The sequence below is a fragment of the Danio rerio genome, chromosome 5, assembly GCF_052040795.2.
Source record: "Danio rerio strain M-AB ecotype USA chromosome 5, GRCz13ab, whole genome shotgun sequence".
NCBI lineage: Eukaryota > Metazoa > Chordata > Actinopteri > Cypriniformes > Danionidae > Danio > Danio rerio.
The window spans coordinates 27,608,590-27,621,508 of record NC_141025.1 but is presented as its reverse complement, the minus strand read 5'-3'; the positions used below and the strand labels follow the sequence as shown (position 1 = coordinate 27,621,508).

Here is a 12,919-nt window from a genome sequence, read left to right as displayed (position 1 = left end):
ACCTGAGCAGCTGTAACTAATGAAGCGCCTGTAAATAGATCGTTACTTCTATTTAGCAGGAACTGATCAGTGCATTAATGGTGTTGAACTATGTCTGTAAGCAATACGGTTCTTTTACAAAACTATTAACTCTCCCTCATACTCAGCCTTTACTTTTTTTTTAAATTCATGGCTGGTTCCATGAATTCATAATGACCTCACCTTACTGTACAAAATTAAAAGCAGAAATCAAGACTCATCGAACAAAGCAACTATTTTGGAATCTTATATTGCTCCAGTTCTTTAAAACTTCCAGCTTTACCGTAACTCTTCAATATTAACGTAGCTGGAAGTTGTCAATTTTATTTTACAACTGTTTTAATAAGAAATGGGGAACCAAATGATTTTGAAATACTTCCTGGTGGACTGATTGACAGTGAAGTCTGTAAGTATAGCTTTGCCTTGACTGCATTAAGTTAAATTCACATTTTAAAATGAATTGAAATAGAAACAGTTATAATATATATAATAGTAGATTCATTTTCCTTTGGCTTAGTCCCTTATTTATCAGGGGTTGCTATTTCAGCATTTGTTTTACACGGTGGATGGCCTTCCAGCCGCAGCCCAGTACTGGGAAACACACATATAAACACACAGTCACACGCAATGGCCAATTATTTGTTTACCCAATTTACCTATAGCTCATGTCTTTGGACTGTGGGGGAAACCAAAGCACCCGGAGAAAACCAGTGCTTAATTTGAGCCAGATCCTGTTCCGGAATATGTCCGTTATTTGTGTTTTGAATTCCGGTATTTCTTTTTATGGATCCGGCATTAACTTGTGTGCAGTGAATATCTATGTGTGTGTGTGTGAGAGAGAGAGCGAGCGAGAGAGAGAGAGAAAGAGAGAAAGAATTCAAGCAAAGGCTGTGTGACGGTAGTCACCATGCTCAAGTTAAAGTAAAACTATTGGCCCTCAACAATATTTTCAGGCAATTGGCTTTGTTAAGTTCACAATCACTCTCATTGGTTGGTGATTGTTGTTTTGCATGCAGTGAACAGCAAAAATAAATAATGGCATAGTGGCCTACTTAAATAATATTTGTATTTTCAAAATGGCATTTTGAAAATTTTTCATTTTTTTAAAACTATGAGAAAATCTGATAATGATTCTGATCAAAAGAGAACTTGAGAAGATAAAACTGTGCGAATGGATCAGGATAGCGGGAGACAGAAGCAAAGAAATCTCAAGTCAGCCAGAAAACATGATGGAAGAGGTAACTGTGGGCTCTTTTTGAAGGTTAGACTAAGTGAGTCATTTAATTATTATTTTCACTTGGCACATAAAAGTAAAGTGAAATAAATAGTGTTTGTTCATACGATTTATGTTTGTATGTTTTGTACATGTTTTTATTATTTATGACTGAACTATAACGTTATATGGCACAAAATAATAAAAGACTGGTATGCAGTTTTTTTTGCACTATTGCCGTTTAATGACGTCATGTTCCGGGAAAACTAAAATTGCGTGGCAGACATCAGTCACAAAAATGTTTATTTCCTGGTTTTGTTCCAGGAATTATTCATTTACAAAAAAAAAATCCATGCAAACACAGGGAGAACATGCAACTCCATAAAGCCAGGACTGGAACCAGCGACCTTCTTGTTGTGAGCCATGCCACCATATATATATATATATATATATATATATATATATATATATATATATATATATATATATATATATATATATATATATATATATATATATATATTTATTTTTTATTTTTTGGTCTGTGTGTGTGTGTATATATACAGTTAAAGACAGAATTATTAGCCCCCTGTTTTTAACAGAGAGAATTTTTTTTCAACACATAACATAAACATAATAGTTTTAATAACTCATTTCTGGGTTAATTACTGGGTTAATTAGGTTAACTAGGCAGGTTAGGGTAATTAGGCAAGTTAATGTATAACAATGATTTGTTCTGTAGACAATCTAAAAAAAATTTGCTAAAGGGGCCTTAAATTTTGACCTTAAAATCTTAAAAAAATTCAAAACTGCTTTTATTCTAGCCAAAATAAAACAAATAAGTGTTTCTCCAGAAGAAAAAATATTATCAGACAGTCTGTGAAAATTTCTTTAAAATCTATATGTAATTTTTTTTTTAGATATAAAAAATTCAATGATGAAAAAAGTATGCAGCTTTGGTGAGCAATATTTTTTCATTTTTTTTGAATGGATGTGTATTTATGTATTGTAGTATTAATAATTAAATAATATCATGAAGTATCATGAGTATGACCTGCAGTCACATTTTACACCAACACCGCTACATGTAAAATCTGAGTCCACATTTCATGGCCTTTAGAAACTGTTTTATTTGGTTGCCCTTTTAGTTAATTCTGCATATTAAGCTGGGAGACAAGAGCGTATTTTAACTTCAAAACAAATGACATGCTTCTTCCAAAACCCGGTTGTTCGGTGGCTGGATTTTGGGCAAAAACCACTCAAAGGTTATTTTACATCATCCCAAAACTGAACCGCAGCAACCCAAAAAAAGCCTTTTTTATTTACTTGTGGAACTCTGCTAAATTGCAGTTCCGCACTCGTTTTTGAAAGCGTGCTGTGCGCCGAGGACTGTCTGTTAAGCTCTGTCAATCTACAACAGAAGCCAGTTCTATTTATTTCTCTCCCTGTCTGTCTTTCTTCATCATTTTTTTGGCGCTGAATGTCGAAGGTTTGTGGATCTGCACAAAGAGCTGAAAGAGGAGAGTAAATATTGCTGCCGCTGATGGATTTAGGGTGTGCACACATAAGGTTGCGTATGCAATTGCTGTAAGCACATTACATATGATGCTTGCATTTGAGAATGGCCTTGCTAATTTGATAGTGGTTCAAATGAAAGCGTGCTGAAGCGTGCACGGGTAATGGTAACTCAGCAATAGCCTGATGACAGCAATAAAGTGAAATCGATTTTCTGGTTCTTTTTCTTAATGTATGCAACCGTGCATGTATTTGTTTTGCAAAGGAGAGAGGATTGCGTTTAAGTTTGCGTGCAGCAGAAGATCAGGTTTGGAAGCAATTTATTTCTTCCCTGCATTAACTTTCATGTTTTCACCCATAGGGGGCAGTTTCACTCTCTGCTAGTTTGTCTGTCTCTGTCAAGAATGCTGAATGGGCTGGCAGGATTCTGGCCAGTGGTTTGTTTCGTTCAGCAGTGCCACTGTGCCGATCCACAAATAAATCACTGTGTTTTCCCCCTTTGCTCCTGCTGTATTGTGGGAAGATAGATAGCAGGACCCTAATGATGTTCAACATCAGCTGGAGCTAATGGAGAAGATACTCCAGCCATTTGTATTGAGATGGTTCTCTCTCTAATTCTTTCTCTCTGTCTGGGATGTGTTTTACTTCCAAACTAGAGAGAAAGATTGTGATTACTGAAAGTTATGCTGCTTGTCAAACCCTTTGAATAATTGAATAATTTGAAGACAGAAAAATATATTTTCAGTGCAATGTAATTTATTTGAATGCATGTATTTTCAGCAACATTACATTAGTTGTCAATGATCCCACATTAATCATTCTAATATGCAAAATTGAAGTTGTTGTTAAAAATTTTTTAGCACTAAAAATGTATAAATGTAATAAAAAATAGCATTTATTTAGAATAAAATAAATAAAAATGACAAATGTCTTTGAATGTCAGTTTGAAATGTAATTTCCCAAGTGCTGTTTAAAGGAGAGAAAGATTAATTCATTTTCTTTTCGGCCTAGTCCCTTTATTAATCTGGGGTTGCCACAGTAGAATGAATCGCCATTTTATCCAGCACTCTTTTTTACGCAGGGAGAACATGCAAACTCCACACAGAACTGACAGCTGACCCAGCCGAGGCTTGAACCAGCAACCTTCTTGCTGTGAGGCGACAGCACTACCTACTGCGCCACTGTGCCGCCCTGGAGAGAAAGATTGTTTTTTTGAATTTAAGGATAATAGTTTTAATAGCGCATTTCTAATAACTAATTTGTTTGTCTTTGCCATAATACTGTACATACAATTAGTATGCAAGACACTAGTAGTCGGCTTAAATACAATGTAAAGTTTTATCTAGGTCAGTTAGGTTAACTAGGCATTTTAGGTTAATTAGGCTTTAAATAACAGTGGTTTGTTCTGTAGGCTTTTCCAAACTACAAAAATCTTAAAAGGTTTAATAATATTGACCCTAAATATTATTAACAATTTTTTAAGTTTATAATTATTCCAGCCAAGCTAAAGAAAAAGTAAGTCTTTCTCACGAAAAAAAAATTTCACGTTGACAGAATGCGCCTATGCTGCAAAATGTATACATTTATCATTTATAATTATAGGAAAAAAGTTGGCCCAAGTTTTTGAATGGTCAATCATGGTTTCTTTAAAGATATTACACATTTAAATATTATATTTTAAATAATATATAACTTTAGGCAATTCATATTGATTAAACTAATTTAATAACGTTAATCATTCTGAAAATGTAACACTGGAATAACAATAGTAAATTAGATTTTAAAATATATCTACCGGTCAAAAGTTTGGGGTCAGTAGGATTTTTAAATGTTTTAAAATAAGCTTCTGCTCACCAAGGCGGCATTTATTTAATCAAAAATACACTACAAATTGTGAAATTGTGAAATGTTATTGCATTATAAAATAACTGTTCAAAAGAAGCTTAGCATTTAATTAGTTCAGAGTTCAGAGTCACATGATCCTTCAGAAATCACTCTAATATTTATTATTATTAATATTATTGGTACTAACAATAAAAGCAATAATGACTGGAGCCAAAATTTGGTTTAAAACTGCATTTAATACATAATAAATAAATAGTTAATAAATACGTATTTACCACTTTAATATTTCTTTTTTACATTTAATAAATGCCGCCAGAACAGAATTTGACAGGTAGTGTACATGAACCAGATCTTTTTATTTCTGATAAAAGTTTACAATAAAACTCGTTTAATTCTCTTTCGATCAAATAAATGAATTCATTCAAAACATAAAGGAATCTTAACCATCACAAGCTGTGTTTGTAAGCGAGCAATAGGATGCATGAATGACTGTTATTCTTGTCAGTCAGAGCGTGTTTGAGAGTCTGATTGGCAGTAATTACCACATGCTGGGCTCTGACACGTACTTCAGCTCATAATAAAACAACAATGTCACATTATTACCCAATGTCCTCCATTAATGACTCCAACTGCTGCGCTGGCATGTTATTCCACACGTTCCCCTATTCGCTGGCCTCTCCCGAAAATCTCCAAACGATAATTATTGAGTTATCTGCTGCTCCAACAAATCTGACTTGTCAACTATTAATTGCTACAATGTCACAAATGAATGTGCAACTGCCAGCCGTATGAGATTTCTGCAGATATCCAAGGGCCTTAACTAAAAGAGTTATGCTGCACTGCAGATTAATTATACACAGACAAGATAAATGCAAAGTGAAGCAATCGGCAGCACCATTAGGGCAAACTCATCACTGAGACATTGAGCAAAGAGAGAACTAAGAAGCTGCCTTCTCCAACTGCAGGAGAGGAAGAGGAAAGAACTCTTCAACTTCCTGCTTCCTTTCATTCTCTCAAATTGCTGGAAGCAGAGGAGGCCATTTAAGGCAAAAAGTTCATACAGACACTCTTTGGTTCTATTCACACCTGGTATTGCACAATACCGTTCACACCTTTTATTGTTTAACTTACTAAATTTACATGGACATCATTAATTTAAGTATTTGCTTTATTCTGAATAAGAGAATAATTTGATTAAGGTGTTTACATGAGTTTCTTTTTGAAGGTTCCTTTCATGATCCCGTTTTACATGTTATAGCACATAATTCAATTAATGTCATTGCATCACCACCCTATCTACAGTTCCTCTGGAGTTTCATGTAATTTTGGGTGTTTCATTTGTAACTTGTCAACTTTACCTGCAATTTGGTTCTTTCACTATAATATGAATATTTCATGAATGGCCCTTGTGACAAACAAGATATTGGATGCGAGTATGAACTGATGGAAGAGTGTTGTTTTAATGGAATTTGATACCGCACACCATAAGGGTAAAAATTAAAACTGCAGGTGATGTAGGTGTCTGTGGTCTTCCACTGACTCGGTAGGTGCAGAGAATAGTGTCACAGCCGTGTGTGTATAGAATATTCTGTTGCACAATGTGGCGAAAATCCTGCACGTAGGTAATAGTTTGATTAAGGTGTTTACGTGTGTACTACACTTCTGTAATGTGGCTAACATCGGCAAACTCCACGTCATAATTCAATTTCTGTTTAGTTCGATTTAGTAATTGGATTAAGGTAATCAAAAACGCTGTTTACATGGTAGACTTTTAATCAGATTATTGTCTTAATCGTATTGAAATCAAATTATTGGTGTCCATGTAAACTTATTCAATATCTCTTTTGTCAACTTTTGACAAAGTTCTACCACTTCTCTGTTGTCTGTGGGGAGTCATTGGCTTATTTGATGTTTCAATCTAATTCGAGAAACCTAAAAAAATCTACTTAAAGTCTCAGATCAATTACACAGGGCTTATGAATAGGCTACTTTATTGACTAATGAAATTATAGATAACTGTAATTATAGATATATTTCTTTTTCTTCTGATTAACTCCTATTAACCTAGATTTTATTCTGTAACCATTTCAATAAGTTTGCTTTTGTTTTTATACAATATGTTTAACAAATAGTTTAAAACATTGGTAATTAAATCAGGTATCTTTGAAAAGTATTATTATATTATGTTATTTAATCCATATTTATTCATTCTTATTATGCAACATGATTCAGAACCTGATCCTAAACCCCTGTGAACAAAATCAGGAACCTCTCTTTTCTCCCCCCAACCACACCACAACCTCAAAACATTATCTAATTCTCCGTGTACCTCACACAGGTGAGTGGAGTTGACAAACCATTTGTAGAAAACACACTCTTTCATCTCTCTGACACTTTAACTGACATGTGCACCAGTATTTGCACATTTGCAAAAGACACTTTCTTACAATCACTCCATATCTCTAAAAGATAAAAATAAAATGAGTAAAAACATTTAAGTGTGCTTCACACAAGTGAGTGAGCTTGACAAACCACCTGTTGAAACATTCCTCTCTCTAAAACAAACACTCCCCCCTCTTTACTCTTGCACTTAATTGTCTGAGCACTAACAGCTCATTTAACACTTCTTGAGTGCATTGCCTCTTCTTGTTGAATCCCTGAATGCCTGCTCAATTGTAAGTTACTTTGGACAAAGTATCTGCTAAATGACTCAATGTAAATGTTATTGATTACTGGAGATGCTCCATTCGATCAGCCGAAGATCGGTATTGGCCGATAATCACATTTCATGACTCGATCGGTACTCGCCAATCTGTCTGATTCTATGAATCGATCACTGGTGTTTGTTCATGAGTTTACAAGCAGAGGAAGACGCAGTTGCTCTCCTGTATATTATACATAGTCTACACTAGTCACAACACATGAGGAGGTAAATAATTTTACTTGTTCTGTGGCGGTTCATTCCACTGTGGCAACCCCTGATAAACAAGGGAATAAGCCGAAGTAAAATTAATAATTGAATTATTTTCCATAAAACTGCTTCTGGCTACGATACATTCACATCTAAATGGTTATAAGAGACATGTTTAAGGGATTATATGCAGCATCCTTAATTTATTCTCTTAGGTAAGGCAAGATCTTCTCTTAACGTTCATACTTAGGGGGAAAATGTGCTTAATGTAATATAAAGCTTGAAGCAATAGAATCAGTTCTCGGTATGGGCTGATCACCCTGACAAGGAGTCAGTACTCTGTATCAGCGGCAAAAAATCAGAACACAAAGTCAGTTGTCAGGGATTAAACTGCATCTCTGATTGTCGCTTTAAATACATTTAAAGACTATAAACATTAAATAAAACAGGATCTAATGAAAAACACCAGTTCATGGGTGCTACTTGAAAGCTGCTGTTTGAAGAGAACGAAGCAGCAAAAATCTCATTTGCAGTCATATAGTTTTTTTTTGCAAAAGAAAAAGATTAAAACATGTCAAGCTTATAAGAAAACATTCTGCTTTATACTGATTTTTGCCAAAAGCAAAATTTCAGACGAAGTTAAAATCTGTATCGTCAGTGCCAATGGTGTAGTATTTAGTGCTTCGATGTACTCTGGTGCTCACGGCAACCCGAGTTCGATTCTCTATGCCGATCCTTCCCTGTTTAGCGGCTGTTCAAAAACACATTAAACACATGTGTGTTCACCTTGTTAGAGCAGTCCAGTCAAATTCATTTTCGACTATCTGAATGTGGTTGAAAGGGGCTCAAAGCATTTTGCACACCATTCACTACATAGGGATGGGACGATAACCGGTTTTAAGGTGTAAAGCAGTTTTGAAAAGTAAAGGTTTTAAAACCGCATAAATTTTCTGTTATACCGTTGTTTTTTACGTGTTTTTTATGACTATTTTGAGTTTTTTTAGGGCCACTATAGAATTCAGGATTCATGATTCAGGAAACTTCTTGAAAAACATATCTTATATAAACCAACATCCAGCATGCTGTAGAGCTGAATAGTGCAGAGGCTTGCTTTATATCCAAAGAAAAGAAAGATATCCAAAGATGCCTTTTCAAGTTGAAAAGAAATCGTTTTTTTTATCGAATTAAGACAGCAAAAGTCCTATGCCTATTCACACCTGTACTTGTCATTGTCCACTTGTGGTCGGATTGACTTGAGCGCATCTTAATTCCAGGTATGAACATGACTTTTATGTAATCAGAGTGCCATTGCTGTGCCTTTATTTTTTGAGTTGAAACTGAGGGCAGAGAGTGAGAATCCAAAGAAAAACAAAGAAGAAATGAGATTCTTCGTTTTTTTTTTCCTCACTTGAACTGTTTTTCTCTGAAACATGGTGCATTTCTTCTGTCTGTTTTATCTCTGTCTTAAGTGTTTTCAGACTGTATCTCTTACTGCTGAATAAAAGCAGTTCTCATTAGCATTTCATTCGTTGCTCAAGTCTTATTTCTCCGCGAGACACTGTCTCAGGCCTCCACAAATGCAGATTTACCACGGTGCATTGTTTACACTGAGTTAGAAGGCATCATTGCCACTTTGCAAATGAAGCTGTTTGGATGCATTGCAATGGCAGATCAGTTCGGGTTTGGATCGGTTTGTGTGAGCTCTCTGAGAGTGTGAATGGGTTGTCTGGGCTGATAGAAGGGTGCATCTGGGAAGGGGTGTTTGATCTCCCACTAAAAGCATTATATTTTACTTTACGTACAGTAAATTTGACTTTCGATTGGATTTTTGAGTTTCGATTCAGAGGCAGCATCCTTCGAAGGACATGGACTATTGAAGGCCGGGATATGAGGAATGCATTTGGAGGCTGTATTTGAAACAGTCTTTGAACTGGGGCAGACTTTTTGCACCATTATGATGCAATCAGCCTTGAAATGCGCCCTTTGAAGGATGCAGCCTTTAAATTGAGATGCAGCTATTGAATATAGAATTTTTTAAATTATTTAATTGTGTTGCATAATGCATTATTATTGATCATTAATGTCAATAACATCACAATAATGTCTTATTTGTTAGCAAGAGTTAATGCTTGAAATAACAATAAGCACTATATTTGAACGTTATTAACATTAATTAATGTTAGATATTGGCGGTTTATTCCGCTGTGGCGACCCTTCATAAATAAGGCAAAGGAAAATGAGTGAATAATTCATGTTAGTTACAATGTGTTCATTGTGCATTATGATACAAAACTTTTTATAAAAAATAAATATATTCATGTTAAGATTAACATCTTGACGGCTTCAATAGACTAGTGGGCTGTACAACACGCAACTGCTCAGTTTGAGACTCAACTCGTGGACCTTTTCCAAATTCTCTAAGACATTACACAATATTCCATGAGGTTTTATCTTTTAAAAGATAAAACCTCAGATGAACAACATCACATGACCTCTCAAGTCAGGATTTCAGTCAGGATTTTGACTGAAATTAGGACACCCTTTTACACTTTATATTGTTCCATATCAGGACATAATAAAATGTTCTTTGACAGGTTTTCAAATTTAAAAAGATTAAACATCAACATCACATGACCTCTCACTGCAGATAGAAAAGATAGTGCTAGAAAAGACATGAGTGACAAACTTTTGATTCAGATGCTGCCACTGTAGGTTCACTTTTGGGAGTAATTACAAAGTAATTATATAAGTATGACCTCATAAATTTCGCAGATAATTTTGAGTTTGGAGGTTTCAGTCAGTATTTTTAATCCACACCAGATTTGTTGGTGTGTTTGGGATGATACCCAATTCTGACTTCAATTGTACATATTTTTAGTCTGTTTGATTGATGTAAGTTGAGAATACTAGAACAATTATTTTACAGTTTTTCTCAGTCGCTTTGGTGCATTTCTCGCTACACTATTTACATTTGCACAACAGTTAATGCATTTCTCAAAACAATTAATCATTTGTGCACATCCTAGTAGCAGTTTCTCATTCTTTTCAACAAATTGTGAATGCTTTTGGACATGCATCAATTGCTTTCATAAACTCTCTACTATTTATAATATTATCATTTGCTTCTGTCATGTCAGTCAAAATGAACTAAACTTGTAAATGCTGAATAGTCATTCTATATAAAACTAATTTCATTACTTGAGACATTAAATACAAAAATGGTGAACTAGTTGTCAAAATCTGTCAAACAAATAAAAAAAAAAACAAATTTAAATCTTTATTTTCCTGAAAATGTCTTTAAAATTGAACAATTTGTTGAATGATTCACAGGCCTGTGTATGTTGTAGGCTCAGTTCCAATATGTACTGCAATATTGTGTACAGTTGTGCACAGCTCTACCTAAAGGGAGTTTATGTTTGTTTTAAATAAGGTTGTGTTTATTCTTTTGCACAATGCTGTGAGTAAATTAGGATTGCAAAGAGCAAATGCAGTAAAAATGTGAAACATACATATTTAGTGTCTTGTACTCAGATAACTCATTCAATGCAGTGATGTCTCACTTTACTGTAGTTTTCAAATGGCTGTGCAAATAGTATATAGTGCTGTCTTGAGCATTTTCAGGAAGTGTCACCAAAATCTGACTTTTTTTGCATTGAAAAAATGTACAGAGTAAACTGACATAATGAACACATGACAAAGCCATTTGACTATCTTGTTCATAAACAATGGTGTCAGGACTTTTCATTTTGACGATACTGACTCTTTCATTGACCTGAATACTTGCTTTTGAGGAATGAACTATTCATTTTGAGCATGTGACGCGCTTTTGCAGGTAGGTTTTACAACTAGGTTTTGCAGTTTGCACTAATTGTTTTGAGAAATGCATTAACTGTTGTGCAAATGTAAATAGTGTAGTGAGAAATGCACCAAAGCGACTTAGAAAAACTGTAATTAAACTAAAACAATTAAGGTATTCCACATAACTGATTTGTGTTTGGACAACATGAAGAAGTCAAATGAAACATAAAACAATTAAGTTGTCCTCCCAAAACAGCAAGAATTATGTTGTTTGAGAGCTCAGTTTAATTTAGTAGCTTGAACAAACAGCAAATGTCATATTTGAGATAGATAGATAGATAGATAGATAGATAGATAGATAGATAGATAGATAGATAGATAGATAGATAGATAGATAGATAGATAGATAGATAGATAGATAGATAGAGAGATAGAGAGAAAACAATACATGTGATATGCACATTGTTCTGTGTGAGTGTGAAGGTCAGCGTTTATAAATCTTTCTTGGCTCATCTCAGTGAGTAACGCTGCTTTCGTTCTCAGCCTGCAAGGCAGCCCTACAGTATTGCAATTCATCATCATTTGTTGCATTCCATATTTTGTTTATATTTGATTTACAGAGAGGCCTTTGTTTACTATGGCTGTGGAATGAAGAGTAGCGCTGTTGTCGAGGGGCTGTCCGAGAGGTACATGTGAGGTAAAAGCAGCGCTACCGAGCCTCATTCCAGAGCTCATTAGGCATTTCAGACAGAGTTGAATTCGGTTGTGTCTTCGGTCATGCATCAGCTGGTCTCTGCAGATGCGAGAAACCAACACGCACACACAAAAGTCTGGCATCCCTTGAAAAACTTGCTCTCCGTTGGAATTCTCATTTCATCCTCCTTCAACCAGAACGCCGGACTTCTGAAGAGGAACATGCCAAATTTGATTATGAGCTGAATTTGAGCGTTACCATCTAAAAGTCGGCTCTTCCAGGTTTTACGGATAACTAATGCAAGCTGTAGTCTGATCTTGAGGAAAGTGGAAGATGGAGCGGAAACAGAAGGATAGAGCGAGTCCGATGTGGATCACTGCCAGCATTAAACAATTAACATTATAATTTGTTTTCGTAACGTTGAAAAGTAATATAATTAACCGGTGAAACTAATCTCTGTTCCCTGCCAGGCTGAAACGCTTCTGTAAATGATAATAGCAGTTGGTCCAGTGGGCTCTTGGGATGGGATAAATCTGCTTTCCCCCCTTTGCACAGGACTGGCATCTATTCAGTTGGTTCTGTGTGCAGAGGGAGCCATTGAAATGCTTTCTGTAAGCCCATCTGTGTGTGTTTGAAGAGTTCAACGATGTTCTGGGACAAAGCACAAAGCTGCAGTTCTTGCCCTCTCGCAGTGACCAGTGCAGTTTCACTCTGTATCACCACAGCAGTCAGTCAAGATTAACCTACCTCACCCTTGCCATCAGCTCTGGGCTTTGTTTAAACCCTTTAAGTCTGCCCTCAACAGTCCTGTACTTTCCCATTGAGCACAGAATGAGTTCTTCAAACTTTGCACAGAAAAAAAGCTTTTTTTTTTTCAGTCAAGCACATTTCTTGCAGCCATACTGATATATTGTTGCATCATAGT

At 35.3% G+C, this 12,919-nt stretch overlaps 1 protein-coding gene across 34 annotated transcripts in view; it reads left to right on the top strand.

Annotated features, from left to right (window-relative positions):
- arvcfb (ARVCF delta catenin family member b) overlaps nucleotides 1–12,919 on the top strand; it is a 428,020-nt gene that overhangs the window by 96,281 nt on the left and 318,820 nt on the right.